This window comes from Chiloscyllium plagiosum, chromosome 19 (genome assembly GCF_004010195.1).
Source record: "Chiloscyllium plagiosum isolate BGI_BamShark_2017 chromosome 19, ASM401019v2, whole genome shotgun sequence".
In the NCBI taxonomy this organism is placed as follows: domain Eukaryota; kingdom Metazoa; phylum Chordata; class Chondrichthyes; order Orectolobiformes; family Hemiscylliidae; genus Chiloscyllium; species Chiloscyllium plagiosum.
This window is the reverse complement of record NC_057728.1, coordinates 47,011,772-47,029,810: the sequence shown is the minus strand read 5'-3', so window position 1 is coordinate 47,029,810 and position 18,039 is coordinate 47,011,772. Positions and strand designations below refer to the sequence as shown.

Here is an 18,039-nt window from a genome sequence, read left to right as displayed (position 1 = left end):
CCCACTCCAGCCTATCACCCTCACCTTAACCTCCTTCCACCTATCACATTTCCAATATCCCTCCCCCCTACCTTTTATCTTAGCCTGCTTGGCACACTTTCTTCATTCCTGAAGAAGGGCTCATGCCCGAAACGTTGATTCTCCTGCTCCTTGGGTGCTGCCTGACCTGCTGCACTTTTCCAGCAATACATTTATAGCTGAACAGAGCAGATTCAGTAAGTTACATCTGATGATATCCAGCTGCAATAGCTTAATTGATCATTATCAGCAGAAGGTCTAATCACATTCAACACATATTGCAAATTAATAAATAAGAGACCATTTTTAAAAAAATCTGGATTACATCATTCATAAATCAGTCAATAAAAAAGTTATTGCACAGTCTGTTTATTACAGTGAGTACTAAAGTGCACACTGACAAATGAAAATGAAGTCAGTGGGGATATAGGCAAAATACAAACAGGTTCGAAATGTGCAAGAAAGTTCTGAGGCAGATTGTTAAAAGGTCACAAGTGACTTAAAGTACTTCCACCTGAACATCATCACTATTAAAATGCAAACATTGAGAAAAGTCACACCACTGTGCTTCGATGACAAAGTAAAAAGGTTGATATGCAACTTGTGCCTAAATTTAAGATTTTTACCAAAAAGCTGTTTCTGGTTAAAGAGTTAATAAGCAATTGTATGGCTTATGGAAATGGGAGTAAAATCAGCCGTCAAATTCATTCATCTTATTTTGCTCAAAGAAAGATTATGATTAATATTTGTCCTTTGGAATCTGAGGTTTTCATGATGCAATGATTTGACTCTGAGAGAGACTAGCAAAAACTGCACAATTCTCACTCAGTAGCCGCTGTGAAAGGAATGGCACACTTACGATATCCAAAAGAGCGCAGAAATATTCCATAGCTCTTTCAGCATTCCTGTGTGCAGCTGTAATGTTGTCAACCATTTCCATCGACAAGGTGTAATCTATCGTGAAAAATGCATTGTCTAACAGAACCTCCCAGTGACTGACAGTCTTTGGGTCTGTGTTTCAAGCTAGTAATTAGACTGCAGGTGCTCATTCAGAATTGATGAGTCCCAGAGAACCCTACAGCAATTACACTTGGTTAAAGTTAGTTTCAAGGTCTCACAATTGTTTGCAGAACAGGACTGCAGGGTAAGTAGCAATGTTGGGTTAGAAGGTTGAGCAAGGACAGCCAAACTGAGCAACCACAAATTAGTCCTGGCATGTTTGTCAATTGAATTTTTAAAAAAAATTGCTAACAGATGTCCCCTGGTATTGCTCGTGGTGAGTCAAAGCTAAGACAAAGCTAATATTAGAATTCGCACATAGGATGGATGGCAGACCACAGAGGGGAGGGAGAAGGATAGGATCAGCTACCTAGTAAAAATTACAACGAAGAATAAGAAAATAAGGATTAGGATTGAGAAAGTAATTTGCCCCAGTGGGTTTACTCCACAATTCAGTAAGAAGTTGGTTGTTCTAATCTTGGGAGAAAGAGCTTATGCTCGAAACGTCAACTCTCCTGCTCTTCGGCTGTACTTTTCCAGCACCACACTTTTTGACTCTAATCTTGGTCTGAACCTTGCTATCCTGTATGTCAGCAACAACCTTTAACTCCCTCCAGAATCCACCTTGAAAGCCCCAGGAATGGCAAAATAAGTGTTTGTGACTAGTTTTCTCACTGCTAACGTGTCTTTTAAAGTAAATAACACTCACCTTCATGTCCCATGTCTGTACGATGTACAAGAGAAGTGAAGAGAACATACTTCAACTTTTCACCATGAAACTTGTCAATTGATCTTGCACATGGGTAGCTTGAGTTGCATTTCTATATTGTACATTTCTTGACAAATGCAAGACTTTTGATTTGCTGCCAAGATTTGCAAGTGCTTTGAAATGGAAATTGGACATTATTTATTAAAGGTGGCTGACTCACAATGATGGTTTCATGCCTGACTCCAAAGTTGCAAAAGGGCATAAAACAATACTCGCATAAGAAATAGGAACAAGAGTAAGCTGCTGGCCCTCGAGCCTGCTCTGCCATTCAATGGGATCATGGGGGTTCTGACATTCTTCACTCCACTTTCCTGCCTTTTCCCTATTACTCTTGATTCCCCTAATGATCAAGAATCTGTCTAAGCCTTAAATATTCACTAGGACTCTACCCTTACAGCTCTCTGTGGCAAGGAGTTCCAAAAACTCTCACGCCTCTGAGAGAAGAAATTCTTTCTCATCTCAGTCTTAACTTGGCTCCCCTTAATTCTGAGACTACACCCTTTGATCCTAGACTCTCCTATGAGAGGAAACAGTCTCTCAGCATTTACCTTGTCAATCCCTCAAAAAAATGAGATCACCTCTCATTCTCCTATACTCCAGTTAGTAGAGTCCCAAGCTGCATTAGTAAGTCGAAGTAAATGATTTTGCCCAGAGTACAGATATTCATTATTCCTGGAGTGCTTTGAACAAAACTGATATGACATAGAAGAACTTTATAACTGGTCAAACTCACTCAATACTTGCCTCTAGTTTCCCTTCTATGTGAAGGAATTATATTAGAACTCCAGTTTGAAGATCAATCAGCATAAATTTAACAATCACACAACACCAGGTTATAGTCCAACAGGTTTAATTGGAAGCACACTAGCTTTCGGAGCGACGCTCTTTCATCAGGTGATTGTGGTAACTTTGTACACCCCAGTCTAATACCGGCATCTCCGAATCATAAATTTAACAGCTGATTAAAAACTGTTTTACGGATACAATATTTTGTTTTTCCAACTTTTGCATACTGTTTTGGTGATAGTTTTGTCACAATAGTTTTCAAATACCTCCAACAACACACATAGGATTAAATCTGAATACTGAGCACACTTTTTTTAATATGAATAGGATCATCATTCATGTTTGGCAAATTATTGTAGTTGGCTATTATGTGAAAACATTTAATTTAAAGTAGTGAGTTCAGCTTAAGGGGAAATAGTTAGTGTGGTTAATGTGTAACAAGGCTCAGAATCTAAGAGTTGTTTGGCTTTGAATGTTAAAAGCCAATAGAGAAATAAATGCATGCTCATTCATTAAATGATTCAACTGTAGTTTAGACCCTATTTTCTATGACTAAATAGGAATCAGCTGAATTTGAATCAGTTGAAGTCAATGGAATAAACTGACGGAGTTTATATAGCCTACATTACAGTCCAGATGGTCACAACAGAAATCTATTCCAAAATCTTGTGTCAATGATGACCCTCTCTGGGTAGACAAAAGACTAGATTTTGTCATCCTGATGGAGGATAAAACTGTGTTGGTGAGGGGATAACAGTGGCCAGGGTGTTTGAATTTCTAAAATCACCATCTGAAATCTTTATCAATGTAGGCTGCAGGTTGTGATCTTAATGCATCAAAACAGATATTGGTACTTGAATGTTGTTGCCTACCTAGTTTTTGAATCTCCTGGATTTTAATATTTTCAGGAAGCAGATATCGTGCTGAAGGGTTTGTGACCACTTCTGGTCTCTGAGTAATTCACCTAGGTAATTCCATCAGGAGAAAGCCAGATCTAGAATTGGGCACCTTCTAAAGGGTAAGTTTAAAAGTCATTTGCAACTTCACATAATATAACTATATGCTGTATGATCATTTCTGCATGTTTTTAATTCAATGATCAAGCTTTGTTCTTAAAACATGGGTGACTATTTTATTGACTAGTGGTGTGCATTCAGATGGATGAGAGTACATAATTGACTGGATAAAGTGCTCCTCTGCATTCAAAAGGATGCAGTGTTCTTCAGTATTAAGGTTCACATTTTAATTGTATTTGAATCCTGTGCCCGAGTACATTGATTCACAGATCTGTTCAACCTTCGAAGCTGTGCAACAGATGATCATCTGAAAATGACGTATTTTGATAAAGTTTTTCATTGTGCTGTCTTCAGGACAATTTGCAAGAATACCACTTCATGGGCAAAACCAACATTTATACTGTATGAGAGGAATTTGCTGATTTGTTGGCATGTAAACTTTGATAGAAAGAGGCATTAGCATGGAGAATATACCCATTAATGGGTAATGAACCGTTAACTGCCAAGCATTCTCCCAGATGCATTTATCATATTATCCACAATGTGGATTTTTAAAAAATAGAATGTCGATAGAATATCCTTGCTTCGTTCTCTCAAGACAAACTATTGTAACAAGCTCAGTGCTATTTTAAACATTGTCTCCATTGCTACTGGAGATTAGTTTGAATACTTAAAACATTTGAGTTACCTCCATCACTTCCATCTATCAAATTTATGTTCCACACTTAATTTATGAAAAAAAAGTACATAATACCAGTTATGTCATTCTAGGTTTTCTGATCTTGGGAAGAATTAAGGAATACAGGCTGTTCTAAATTCTTAAAAGAAACACCCCAACATTCTGCCATTGTGTCCTTAGGGTGTGCCTTTTTACAGCAAATAAATCTCATGGACTTCCATTTTCTGACCTAGATTATGCACATTCCACTATTGTGCTCTTCCTTTTGAAAGCAAACTATCCTTTAACTTTCTGTCAACACAGCTAAGGAAGATCTGGCGGGAACAATAATTCATCAATAGTTTTTAAAAATGAGACCAATATTACCAGATGCAACATCCGATGATGGCGTCCAGGTGGATGGAGTTGTGTATTAAACCTGAAACCTGGAGGTTTGGGAAGAAATTGCCTGGGGATCTGGGGAAATTAGATGAAAAGGTTCTGGACCTAATGTAAAGATCAAGGTGTTCCACATGCTCCAAATAATTTCTATAGTCATTTGTCTAGAGAATCCATATCATCTTGATGTTCACTGTCTTTCATCCACACTTTATTGCATGAATAAAGTGGAAAGCTGTCAAACTATTACATTACATCTTAAGACGCTGGATTGACTCAATGTGCTAGCAAGATCATGTCTCAGATCAGTTAATTTTAAATATTGTACATCTAGAGACAACATTGATTGAGTGAGTATTAGTCTTAGTTAAGTAGAAAATTATTATGTTTTCATGAAAATTTAATTTGATAACTATTTGGATTCTGTAGGTTGAAAAGCACTTCCTAACATTCTCGCTAATTGCTAATTATCACAATTATTTCTGTGTTAAACATGGTGTACTGTTTTTAATCTTCTCCACCTGTTTTGCAATATAAAGAATAAACCATCACCTTTTATATTTACCTGTCCGTTTGTTAATGAATTGATTTTAATAAAAGGAAGAGTAATCAGATTCTAGTAAAGATGAATGATCTCAATAAGCTTAGTAATGCAAATCAACATTGATTTTTCATTTACCAAGCTTGCCTGTCTGATACTGTAAGGTTGAAAATACAATTTCAACCATAATGTCAATCATAATTTTGAACTTCATGATTATAAGGTTACAAGATTATATTTAACTCAATAAGGTAATGATTACTAAAAAAAAGTACACTGCCTTAAATTAGATATTTATATTTAGATTTTATTGTCATGTGGACTTGAGTACAGGAGTGCAGTGAAAAGTGTACAAAGTCACCATTCTCTGGCACCAACTCATTGTACAAAAGGCAGGATTAAAAACAGACGCAGAACTAAAAGAAACAGTCAAAAGAAAAGGAAATGTCCAGATCACCAACAACCCCCCCACCCCCCGCCTCCACCATGAGTCCTCACCACAAGGAAAACAAAACTACAATGCCTATCCCTCAGCCTGTGACCACTCAGGTTGCCCTGAGTCCCCACACACCGCTGCAGCTGGAACATCGCTGCCTCCCTTGTCAGGTACCCAGGCCTAGCCATCATTGTCACTGGAACTGTGAAGCAATTCTTCAGTGCCATCTTGACTCCACCGACGTCATCATGGTCATGAGTCCACTGAAACTGCTGGGTCTTGAACAGGCCTCAGTCTGTTGCTTCTGCCTCTTGTGACCATCATGTCAGCAAAGGAACATAAGACCATAATACATAGGTATTCCTGATGAAGAGCTTTTGCCCGAAACGTCGATTTTACTGCTCCTCGGATGCTGCTGGGACTGCTGTGCTTTTCCAGCACCACACTAATCTAGACACATAATACATAGGAGCAGAATTTAGGCCATTCAGCCCATCAATACTGCTCTGTCATTCAATCATGGCTGATAAAGTCCTCAAACCCCATTCTGCCACTTTATCCCCATAACCCTTGATACCCTTGATACTCAAGAACCTATCTATCTCAGTCTTAAAAGGAAATTACCGCTGCTGACTGCCCTGGAAGGAACCGCTCCCGCCACTGCTAATAATTCCAGGAATTATTAAGCTGAAGAGGTTTCAGAAATGATTTATTGGGATGATGACAGGAATGGAAGGTTTGAGTTACCAGGAGAAGCTGGAGGGGCTGGGACTTTTTATCTGGAGTGTAGGAGGTTGACAGGTGGTCTTATCGAGGGTTATAAAATCATGAGGGGTAGAGATAGGTCTTTTCCCTAAGATAGGGTGTTTCAAAACTAGCAGGCATACTTTTAAGCTGAGAGGAGAAAGATTTAAAAAAGACATGAGGGGCAACTTTTTAACACAGAGAGTGGTTCGGTGTGGAATGAACTTCCAGAGGAAGTGGTGGATGTGGGTACAGTTACAATGTTTAAAGCCATTTGGAAAAGTATGTGAATAGGAAAAGTTTGGAGGGATATGGGCTAAGCGCAGGCGGAGGAACTAGTTTAGTTTGGGATTATGGTCGGCATGGACTAGTTGAACCAAAGGGTCTGTTTTTGTGCTGTATGACTCAATGCATTGCTTTTGCTGCTGCAGGCACTCTGGGAAGGAGAGCAATGCTGCCAAAAAAGGAACTAAAAGATAAACAGAAACAGCACAACTGAAAGAAAGAGAAAAAAGAAAGGCAGACAGAAGTCGATCAGCCTTGGGTTCATGACTGGGGCACAAATGTTGCTACTCAGCTGCCTTCTCTACAAGACTCTCCAAGGATTGTCATAATTTACCACATATTAAAATACTAATCTAAATCACCAACATAATTTTATTTTGTAGAACATAATTTTCAACTTAATTTTGTTTTGTTTTTGGAAGGAACGCAGTTACACTGCTGACTTCCAGCTTTGTTCTATAAACGCTGAACTCTTGGGTAGTTAAAGAGATTCTATTCAGATGACCAGAGACAAGATGACCGATTTTCAGATTAAAAATATTATTAACGAATTATACTTTCAAAATTCTGATGACATAAAGTTAGCAAAGCAATTTTTAAAGAATTTTCATTGTAACTGTCCTATGAATTTATCCAGGTAACAAATAATACTTGAGCAAACTTGAAGGAATTGTGGAGATAGAAATATTATCATTACTGTTTTCACTCAACTATAAACTGGTTGAATTTCAATTTTAATTGTAAAATCCAGCTCCAAGATTAAAAAGTAAGACAAAACTCTGTAAAATGTGCATTGCATTTAATAGTTGGAATAATTGTAGACAGCACATGCTTGAGTTTTCTGTATATTGCCCTTGGTATCTATAAGGAGATTGGAAGGAGCGAGAGGACTTGGAAGCATGAAATAGCCTGGAAATTTCAAAATGCAATTAACTCAGACGCCCTACTGAACATCATTTGAATTGTTATACTCTGTTGCCCTGCTAGTACCCAGCCAGATTGACAGGTTGGCAGATTGTCGGATAGGAAAGTCAAAGTTGGGCATGGATGAAGGAGGAAACAGGAAATGCTATGAATAGTAAGATCATAGGCAAATAGAGGAGGTCACATGGAGGGGTGTGAAGACCACTTTGGAGTGAGATTATTGGTGGGTAGAGGAGGAGACATGAAACCACAGCTGGCTCAGAAATGGAGTAGGTTTGGAAATGAAGATAAGGAGATGTAGGATGTTGGATTATTGTGGTGAGCATGGTCAGTGGATCCAGGTGTTCTGTGACACCATATTTGCTTGAGTGTCTGGGAATTGGGAAGAGGGGTAGTGGATGGGAAGTGTTCCTCGTCTTTGTTGGCAATACTGTGCAAAACTCTCTTAACTCTTGAATCCTGCAGTTCTCACCACCCCCATTCCACCTTCAGTTGCTGGGTTTCCTGAGCCCAAGGAAACTGGACTAAACTCAAAAGCTGCTATATTCAATTTAAGCAACCACATTATCGTATTTAAGTTACTGAACCAATGCCTCAAGGCAGATTACTCAATCAACACCTATCCCCATCCCACCACTCCACCTCCACACCAGCTTAGAACAAAGAACAAAGAAAATTACAGCACAGGAAAAGGCCCTTCAGCCCTCCAAGCCTGCGCTGATCCACATCCTCTATCTAAACCTGTCATCTATTTTCTAAGGGTCTGTATCCATTTGTTCCCTGCCTATCCATGTATCTGTCTAGATATATCCTAAATGGCGCTATTGTGCCCGCTTCTACCACTTCCGCTGGCAACATGTTCCTGGCATCCACCACCTTCTGTGTAAAGAACGTTCGATGCATATTTCCCATAAACTGTTCCCCTCTCACTTTGAACTCATGACCCCTAGTAACTGAGACGCCCACTCTGAGTACAAGTTTCTTGCTATCCAGCCTGGCTATACCTTTCATGGTTTTGTAGGCCTCAATCAGGCCCCTCATCAATCTCCATCTTTCTAATGAAAATAATCCTAATCTACTCAACCTCTTCTCATAGCCAGCACCCTCCTTACCAGGCAACATCCTGGTGAACCTCCTCTGCAACCTCTCCAAAGCATCCACATCCTTTTGGTAATGTAGTGACTAGAACTGTACGCAGTATTATCCAGCCTGGCTATACCTTTCATGGTTTTGTAGGCCTCAATCAGGCCCCTCATCAATCTCCATCTTTCTAATGAAAATAATCCTAATCAACCTCTTCTCATAGCCAGCACCCTCCATACCAGGCAACATCCTGGTGAACCTCCTCTGCAACCTCTCCAAAGCATCCACATCCTTTTGGTAATGTAGTGACTAGAACTGTACGCAGTATTCGAAATGTGGCCGAACCAAAGTCTTATACAACTGTAACATGACCTGCCAACTCTTGTACTCAATGCCCTGTCCAATGAAGGAAAACATGCCCTATGCCATCTTGACCACTCTATTGACCTGCGTTGCCACCTTTAGGGAACAATGGATCTGAACACCCATATCTCTCTGTAATCAATTTTCCCCAGGACTTTCCTATTTAACTTGTAGTTCACTCTTGAATTGGATCTTCCAAAATTCATCACCTCGTATTTGCCTGGATTGAACTCCATCTGCCATTTCTCTGCCTAACTCTCCAATCTATCTATATTCTGCTGTATTCTCTAATAGTCCCCTTCACTATCTGCTAATCCACCAATCTCAATGTAATCTGCAAACTTGTTAATCAGACCACCTATACTTACCTCCGGTATATCACAAATAACACGTCCTAGCATGGATCCGTGTGGAACACCACTGGTCCCAGGTCTCCATTTTGAGAAACTTCCTTCCACTACTACTCTGTCTCCTGTTGTCCAGCCAATTCTCTATCCATCTAGCTAGTACACACTGGACCCCTTTCGACTTCACTTTCTCCATCAGCCTACCATGGGAAACCTTATCAAATGCCTTACTGAAGTCCATGTATGTGACATCTGCAGCCCTTCCCTCATCAATCAACTTTGTCACTTCCTTAAATAGTTCTATTAAGTTGGTAAGACGTGATACTCCCTGTACAAAACCATTTTGCTTCACAAAAACCCTTTGTCAAAACTGTTAGACTCGAAGCGTCAGCTCTTTTCTCTCCTTACAGATGCTGCCAGACCTGCTGAGATTTTCCAGCATTTTCTCTTTTGGTTTCAGATTCCAGCATCCGCAGTAATTTGCTTTTACTGATAAATCATGTTTTTCCTAATGGGAATGGATCCTGGGAATGGGAATCAGTATCTTCTCCAGCAGCTCCCCTACCACTGACATCAGGCTCACTAGTCTATAATTACCTGGATTATCCTGCTACCTTTCTTAAACAAGGGGACAGCATTAGCAATTTTCCAGTCCTCTGGGACTTCATCCATACTCAAGGCTGCTGCAAAGATATCTGTTAAGGCCCCATTTATTTCCTCTCTCACTTCCCTCAGTAACCTGGGATAGATTTCATCCAAACCTGGGGACTTGTCCACCTTAATGCCTTTTAGAATACCTAACATTTCGTCCCTCCTTATGCCAACTTGACCTGGTATAATCAAACATCTATCCCTAACCTCAACATCCGTCATGTCCTTCTCAGTGACTACTGATGCAAAGTACTCATTAAGAATCTCACCCATTTTCTCTGACTCCATGCATAACTTTCCTCCTTTGTCCTTGAGTGGGCCAACCCTTTCTCCAGCTATCCTCTTGCTCCTTATATATGAATAAAAGGATTTGGTATTTTCCTTAACCCTATTTGCTAAAGATATCTAATGACCTCGTTTATCCCTCTTAATTCCTCATATCAGATTGGTTCTATATTCCAATATTCTTCCAAAGCTTCGTCTGTCTTCAGTCACCTAGACCTTATGTACGCATTATTTTTCCTCTTAGCTCGTCTCACTATTTCACCTGTCATCCATGGTTCCGTAATCTTGCCATTTCTTTCCCTCATTTTCACAGGAATGTATCTTTCCTGAAGTCCAATCAATCTCTCTTTTAAAGCATCCCACATATCACATGTGGATATACCTTCAAACTGCTGCTCCAAATCTAAATTCCCCAGCTCCTGCCGGATTCTGGCATAGTTGGCCTTCCCCCAATTTTCCTTTAGGACCACACTTGTCTTTGTTCCATGAGTATTCTAAAACTGTGATTGTGATCACTATTCCCACAGTAAACCCCGACTGAAACTTCAACCATCTGGCTGGGCTCATTCGCCAACACCAGGTCCAGTATGGACCTAGATTAAATGGTAAGTAAATATGCTCTCTATGATTTGGGAACCTAGTTTTAGATTTTAGAATTTTGTTTCTTCTCTCTTCCACCATGTATTTTTCTGCTATCTTGGGTGGGGCTATGGAGGGCAGTGAATTAAATTTGTTTAAAACCGTCTCATATTTCTTGACAGGATATGGCCATCAAAGGCAAGGCCAGCATTTATTGCCCATCCATTCTAGCACCTGAGATGAGGGTGGGTGAGCTACCTTTTTGAAATGCTGCAGTCTATTTGGTGTAGTGTGGCAGCAGTGTTGTTGAGAAAGGTGTTTCAGGACTTTTACCCAATGACAGTAAAGAAATGGCGATATATTTGCAAATCAGGGTAATATGTTACATGGATTGAAAGTTGGTTGGCTGATAGGAAACAAAGAGTAGTGATAAACGGCTCCATTTCAGAATGGCAGGCAGTGATCAGTGGGGTACCGCAGGGATCAGTACTGGGACCGCAGCTTTTTACAATATATGTTAATGATATAGAAGATGGTATTAGTAATAACATTAGCAAATTTGCTGATGATACTAAGCTGGGTGGCAGGGTGAAATGTGAGGAGGATGTTAGGAGATTACAGGGTGACCTGGACAAGTTAGGTGAGTGGGCAGATGCATGGCAGATGCAGTTTAATGCGGATAAATGTATGGTTATCCACTTTGGTGGCAAAAACAGGAAGGCAGATTACTACCTCAATGGAATCAATTTAGGTAAAGGGGCAGTACAGAGAGATCTGGGTGTTCTTGTACACCAGTCAATGAAGGCAAGCATGCAGGTACAGCAGGTAGTGAAGAAGGCTAATAGCATGCTGGCCTTCATAACAAGAGGAATTGAGTATAGAAGCAAAGAGGTGCTTCTGCAGCTGTACAGGGCCCTGATGAGACCACACCTGAAGTACGATGTGCAGTTCTGGTCTCCAAATTTGAGGAAAGACATTCTGGCTATTGAGGGAGTGCAGCGTGGTTCACGAGGTCAATTCCTGAAATGCGGGATTACCTTACACTGAAAGACTGAAGTGACTGGGCTTGTATACCCTTGAGTTTAGAAGACTGAGAGGGGATCTGATTGAGACATATAAGATTATTAAAGGATTGGACACTCTGGAGGCAGGAAACCTTCCGCTGATGGGTGAGTGCTGAACCAGAGGACACAGCTTAAAAATACGGGGTAGATCATTTAGGACAGAGATGAGGAGAAACTTCTTCATCCAGAGAGTGGTGGCTGTGTGGAAAACTTTGCCCCAGAGAGCAGTGGAGGCCCAGTCTCTGGATTCATTTAAGAAAGAGTTGGATAGAGCTCTCAAGCATTGTGGAATCAAGGGGTTTGGAGATAAGGCAGGAACAGGATACTGATTAAGGATGATCAGCCATGATCATATTGAATGATGGTGCATGCTCAAAGGGCAGAATGGCCTACTCCTGCACCTATTGTCTATTGTCTATTTTCTACTTGGAAGAGAATGCTTGAAAGAGAATGGAAGAGAATGAAAATTGGTGTCATATTTAGAAGATGCAGCAGGGGTAGCCTGAGAGAGTTGCTGCTGTGAACTTGCAGTTCGCATTCACTGTTGGATCCAGTGACAAAGAAAGTGAATATCTAAGATGATAGGTTATTGGCAATTACAGAGGAACCTCCATTATCTGAATGACATGGGCGGGGAGTATTTTATTTGGATAATTGAATGTTTGGATAATCGCATACCGGATTGGGAACTTGCGATTTTTCCGGAAAATCCAAATTTCGGATCATCGAATGCCGGATAATCGAGGTTCATCTGTAAATCATCTGCATTGTCCTCAAAGATATCAGCCTACTTGAGTTGCCGGACCTGTATTCATCCAGAAAAATCATAAATGTCGGATCATACTCCTTACTTGTAGATGATGGATGATTTTACAGTTATGGACAAACATTTCCTGACATGATTTATTAATCCACAGTAATTGTAGCTGAGAACAGTTCTGGTCAATGGTGATTCCCCACCACCACAACCACTAAGATGTTAATGGTGGGGGATTTGACAATGGTATGCCAGTTGTTATGGACTCGGCCAGACCCCCTCAAAACATTTTAAGAAGGAAGCCCAGAACCTAACTTTTCTAGTTGTTTTAAGCTGGTGGACGGTGGATATTCCAAGAGTGACACAGCCGGTCAAGCAGCTAATTTTTAAACGAAACAGAATTTATTTACACATGAACAAAAGAAAACCAAATTTAAAATAACATAACTGTTTGAAACCCAACCAACACAACTTAACAAAGAATTGTTCCAAATTCCTGCAATATTCCATAAACAAACTCCTTGGCAAAAAGGTAAATTCAAACACAAGACCTTATAGGACAGAGATGTCAGAGAGAGGGAGAGAGGATTAGCATGGAGCTGCTTTTTGAGGTCCCCAGCTAAAACTAACCCAAAACTAGAAAAAATCCTGAATTTGGAGAACCGGCCACTAAACTTTCATTGTACAAGATTTTTTTTCAAATATACATGATAGCCTTTTCAGATTGTTGACTTACGCAGCATCTGTTAGCTATTATTAAAGTAGCTAGTTCAGACATTTTACAACCTCTCTCGAAAAAAAAACAAGGATAGAATAACCTTGTTAAAGAAGCAGCATCATTGCACCGTGAATACAAAGAAAAGGTGGCAAGCTCTCTCTTGTCTGGCAATTACATAGCATGAACACTACTTGAAACCTTCCTACTGAAACCTGAATATATTTCAAGTCTTGGTGTATGTAAGCATAGACCTGCAGAGGAACTGCACTGAGTACTGTGCAGTCATTAGAAAATGGCCCCACATCCAATGTTATTATGTAGGGAAGATTACTGGTGAAGCAGTTGCATTTATTTGGATTTAAGACACTGCCTGGAGAAACTCCTGCAACTATGTATTAGGACTGAGAAAAGTGGTCTTCAACAATATCGACCACCTTCCTTTGGGCCAGATTTATCTCCAGTCAGTAGAAAGCTTTTACCCCCAATTTCTACTTACATTAAATTCCCAATATAACTCAGCAAGAAAGGCTGATTTTAAATCCTGAGATTAATCATATCACATTGATGATTTCCTTGTTAGTTTTCAGATAACTTTACTTGCAGAGTTGTATCTATAGATGGTACAGATATATTCAGAATTAAAAACTTTTTCAAAATATTTTACAACCATTTTCAACAAGAAAGGTCACCCTTTTTTGAACGTACCCAAGCAGCTCCAACGATATTAAAAACCTTAGAAGTATTGCATCATAAATGCTTGTTAGATGGAGCTAGAAGTCTTTCCTGAAAGGGCATTAATGAACCACTAATTTTTAATGACAATTTGACAGTTTTATGGTGACTTTTACTGCTGCCAGCATTTTATTATCCAGATTTTAAATGAATTCAAATTCCCAAATTGCCATCGTGCAAGGAAAGAAATAAAAGTTGTGAGAAAGGGCAAGACTACCTTGTACATTTGGAGAGGAGAAGAGAAGGTAAGTAACCAGAATTCATTAAAACTTAATGGAAGCACATTATAACTTTGGCCAGTGGTTTAAAAAATAGATATAAGAGAATGACAAATGGAACTGGACAGACCACCTGGCATTGACCTAGGCACTGGGAAGGACCATAGCAAACATAGCTCAGTCAACACTTCAAAGTCTTCCTCACCAAATTGGGGAGAGCCACAGACTAGTCAAGCAACATAGTGACACTCATGCAATCACATCTTATACAAAATGTCCAAGACAACACCATCACTAGCCCTATGTACACCCTCTCTGACAGAAGTGGTGGCACAGTGGCATACAATCAGGAGAGAGTTGCCCTTGGAGCCCTCATATTACCTCTGTACCCCATGATGTCTTATGCCATTAGGTCAAACATGGGCAAGGAAACCTCCTACTGATTACTGTGAACCACCATTACCTCCACTGATGGATGGGTACTCCACTACACTGAAGACCACTAGAAGAAGCATTGAGGGTAGCAGGAATTGGCAGCGGAGCTGAATGTACTCTTTATAGGTGACTTCAATGCCTATTACTAAGATTGGCTCAGCAGCACCACTGCTAACTGTGTTGGTCTAATCCCAAAAATCATAGCTGCTAAACTGGGTTGGAGATTGAGAAGGAAACAAACAGAGGGAAAAACATACTTGACCTCATCATCATCAATCAGTTCCAGAGCATCAGTTCATAAGTAGTATCAGATGGAATGATGCCAATTCAGTCCCTTATGGAGATGAAGTCCATGTTCCTGTTGAGGAATCTCTCAAATTATATTGTGTGGTACTATTACTGTGCTAACTGCGAAAGATTTGAACAGATTTAGCAAAGCAAGACAGGGCTTCCATGAGGCAGTTTGAGCCATCAGCAGCAGCAGCAGCAGCAGCAGAACAATTGTACTCCAGCACAATCTGCAACCCCATGGTCCCAGCATTTCTCCCAATCTACCATTACCATCAACATGCCAACAGCAAAACAAGGCATACCTGAAAATGTGACATGAACTGGTGAATCTATGAATCAGGAAGAATTGTGTGCCAAACAGCACAAACAACAAGTGGTAGACAGTTGCAAAGCAACTCCATAAGCAATGGATCAGATCTAAGCTCCATAGTCTTGTCATATCTAATTATAAATGTTGGCGGACAAATAAACAAATGATTGTAGGAGTAGGGGCCACAAACATCTGCATCCTCAATAATGACAGAACCCAGCAAATCAGTGCAAATGATAAGTCTGAAATATTTGTAATAACCATCAGGCAGAAGTACTGAGTGGATGATCCATTTTGACACCCAGAGAGGCTAATCAGGAGAAAAGGTCTCACTGGTTGGAGTCATGGTTGTGTTTGTTGGAGATTGGTTAACTCAGCCCCTGGAGCACACTGCTCAGGCTGGTGTCCTAGGTCTCCATCATGACTCCTTAGATAATAAAATATGCTGCTGGACAATTTCTAGATTAGGCTAACAAGTAACAAATAACAATCCTGCCACACAAATCTCCAACAAATGAGGATCGAACCATTGTTTCTTGACATTCTTTGGCACTGCATCATTGAATCCCCCATTATCAACATCCTGAGGGTGATCATTAAACAGAACTGAATTGGATTAGCCATATAAATACTCTGACTGTGAGAGCTAGAAATTTTTGCAGTGAGTAATTCACTTCATGCCACGCCAAAGTCAGACCACCATTTCTAAGACAATAGTAATGAGTGCCTTGATGAGTGCAGCTCCAATAATATTCAAGAAGTTTGACACCAGCCAGGCCAAAGCAGCCTACTTAATGCATCATATCCAGAAATGTGAACTCCGTCCATCACTGACACTCAATGGCAACAGTGTGTATCATCTACAAGATGTATGGCAGAAATTCACCAAGCATCCTTGGTAACATGTTCCAAAACCACAATCACTATCATCCTGGACAATGGGAGCAGAAACATTGGAACACCACAAATTGCAATTTCCCCTCCAGTCCATTCAGCACACTGACCTTGACTTTCAGCATAGCTGTGACAAATGCCTAGAACTCTGCCCCTAATGGCATTGTGTGTCCAGCTACACCAAATGGAGTGCAATGGTTCAAGAATGCAGCCCACCACCAATTTTCCAAGATCAATAAATGCTGCCCAGCCAGCTAATGCCAAGTCCCATGAATGACTTAAGAATAAGATAGATCCTATGGTAAAAAGGGATGTTATTAGTAGGAGGAAGATTTTTGGAGAGCTGGGAGGCACCTTCAGCTGGATGATATCACATAATGGCAGGCTCTCTGCATTGTAGCACTGAAGGCACAGGCTATGTATGCAGATTACTCTTTACTATACATATTAGCTATAAATAAGTGAATGAATCTTCAAAAGAAGCTTCCAAATTGTCCACCAAAGAAGCAGGTGAGTGACTGATAGCTGGGGCAAAAAGGTGGATTTTAAGCATAGTCTGGAAAGGAAGGTAGAGATGCATCGATGATCAGGCAAGAAACAGCAGTGTACATGCATAAAATGGCTTAATGTTGGGACAAAGAGAGTTGCATAAAAGTCAAGATAAACACAGAGACTCAGCACATGTTGATGTTATCTTATTTCTAGCCTCAAATTTTGTGTAGTACCAGAATCTAATGCAAGTGTCAAATCAAGTAATGGTGTTTGTTTCTCAGTACATTATGTTATTCCTTGGCTTCCTCCTGAGGCTGCTGTGGCTCAGCTGACAATAATCCTTGTGTCTGGAAGCAGAGCATCTAAAGGGAAACATTCGATAAAGCAAAGCAGGATGGAATGGGAAGTAACTGGTCCGACCAGCTCTGATTCTTTTTGGCTTCTTTGCCCACATGTGCTGTCGGACAGTGATGGTGGGGAGAGGGGTGGGAAGAATGTCAGTGATTCTGTTACATTGTATTTAGGGGATGTGCTGTGATTGTTGAATAGAAGAAGGTATTTGCACGAAGTGAGATTTGAGTGTGAGGTTTACGTCATTGGATTGTACGTGAGGGTGTGGCCCTACATCTGAATCTGGTGATTCCTGTTGGGTGAGAGGTGCTGCATTCTTGAACCATTGCACTCCATTTGGTGTAGCTGGACACACAATGCCATTAGGGGCAGAGTTCTAGGCTTTTGTCACAGCTATGCTGAAAGTCAAGGTCAGTGTGCTGAATGGACTGGAGGGGAAATTGCAATTTGTGGTGTTCCAATGTTTCTGCTCCCATTGTCCAGGATGATAGTGATTGTGGTTTTGGAACATGTTACCAAGGATGCTTGGTGAATTTCTGCCATACATCTTGTAGATGATACACACTGTTGCCATTGAGTCAGAACTAAAGTTGTGTTTGAGTGTACAGTAAGGTATATTCTCACAACTACACCTGCGATAAGCATGTACGGTGTAAGATAACCAATAGGAAGTGGTCTAATGCAGTCTGAACTAGGGTCCTTTTTAGGTGCATGATTTGGAGATGCCAGTGTTGGACTGAGGTGGACAAAATTAAAAATCACACAACACCAGGTTATAGTCCAACAGGTTTATTTGGAAGCATTCTGAAAGCTAGTGCTTCCAAATAAACCTGTTGGACTATAACTTGGTGTTTTGTGATTTTTAACTTTATAGGTGCAAGCAGCTTGCAAGAA

General features: G+C 40.3%; 2 long non-coding RNA genes across 2 annotated transcripts in view; one reads left to right on the top strand and one right to left on the bottom strand.

Annotated features, from left to right (window-relative positions):
• Nucleotides 1-1,049, bottom strand: part of LOC122559752 — a 61,125-nt gene extending 60,076 nt beyond the window's left edge. The window contains exon 1 of the long non-coding RNA XR_006314547.1: nucleotides 878-1,049. This is a non-coding gene — a long non-coding RNA (uncharacterized LOC122559752). The remainder of the gene's footprint in view (nucleotides 1-877) is intronic.
• A 39-nt stretch (nucleotides 1,050-1,088) lies between these two features.
• Nucleotides 1,089-7,371, top strand: LOC122559753. Its single transcript, XR_006314548.1, has 3 exons — nucleotides 1,089-1,162; nucleotides 3,481-3,590; nucleotides 6,798-7,371. It is a non-coding gene; the product is annotated as an uncharacterized LOC122559753 (long non-coding RNA).
• The last annotated feature ends 10,668 nt before the right edge of the window (nucleotides 7,372-18,039 follow it).